Below are 1,328 nucleotides of genomic sequence, written 5' to 3' on the forward strand. Positions count from 1 at the left end.
TAAAGATATATTTCCAGGTGGGCCTGACTGAAAGTGTATGGACCCCAAAATGTAATGTAGCTTTTAAAATATGTGCAAAATCTGTATTTGTTTGTTGTCTGCGCCTCTGCAGGCCTTATAATTAATTACTCATAGAACAAACTGTAATCATCATATAAGCAGATCTCATTGAGACGACTCGAACATTTTAAACACAGCGGCAGCAAAAGCATCAAAAACTAACTTTTAAGTCTGTGACAGAGGTTGAAGTTGCAACATTAAGCTTAAACCAAGTATTTCAATGTTTTTGTAAGATCATTTAATTCTGTTGGAATTGTAGAAGCCCTGTGATGAACTGGTGACCTGTCCAGGGTGTAGCCTGCCTTCACAGCTGGAGATGGGCACCAGGTTCCCTAGACCCTGCATGGACAAGAAGGTAAGAATGGATAGAAGCTTCTGTTCATGTTCAGTAAAACACACAGAAACAAAGTAATGAAGGAAAAAAGGCAAGGGAAGACAGTTTGATTAAGTAGACCATAGGTGGACCTCCCCCCAGGCCCACCCGTACCAACGCAGTCCACGGTTTAAAGCACAAACTTAAAACATTTCTGTCTAGCAGGCAGTGTGACATTATAAAAAAGATCTGCAAACCTCTCCCACCTTGTTTGCTACTGCTGGTACTTCTTGCACTTTCCAGCATTAGTTTTGATGCCGCATGGCAACAGAAGATAGTGATACATAAATACTTTGTGGAAGAAGGAAGGAGGGCACATTTAAGTAATTTCTTAATATCTTGGAGTGCAGGAATCCAGTGAATCCAGTTGTTTGATTTTCACTGAAACACAGCTGCAAACATCAATGTTTCTGTACCAAATTTCAAACTGTTAGAGCAAAAATAAAAAGTTGTACAGTATACCAAGAAAGAGTCCAGTGTGGTGTCATAAGCTCAGCTGCAACACCTCAATTCAAAATAAAACCACTTAGAAGGTCAAATAAAATCATGTCTCCTCCAGTGATAGTTTTAATCTTTGAACAGTTTTTTTTTTTCATTTCAACTTTTTCAGTAATTCATCTTGCAATGTTATCTATTACTTCTGAGGACTATAAAGTATTATTTATTTAAATTGTTTTAGATAAATCATTATTAAACATGGCAGCACGGTGGGGCAGTTGGTAGAGCTGTTGCCTCTCAGCAAGAAGACTGCCCCGGTTCAAATCCTGGCCGGGGGCCTTTCTGGGTGGAGTTTGCATGTTTTCACCATGCAAGCGTGTTTTTTCTCCGGGTACTCCTGGTTTCCTCCCACAGACCAAAAACATGCATGTTAGGATGACTGGTAACTCTAAATTGT

The 1,328-nt window shown here is 39.5% G+C and overlaps 1 protein-coding gene across 1 annotated transcript in view; it reads right to left on the reverse strand.

The window, feature by feature from the left end:
* tmem8b (transmembrane protein 8B) overlaps positions 1–1,328 on the reverse strand; it is a 1,109,927-nt gene that overhangs the window by 1,020,742 nt on the left and 87,857 nt on the right. The window lies entirely within an intron of this gene.

This window comes from Nematolebias whitei, chromosome 8 (assembly GCF_014905685.2).
Source record: "Nematolebias whitei isolate Nwh7 chromosome 8, NemWhi1, whole genome shotgun sequence".
Taxonomy (NCBI): domain Eukaryota; kingdom Metazoa; phylum Chordata; class Actinopteri; order Cyprinodontiformes; family Rivulidae; genus Nematolebias; species Nematolebias whitei.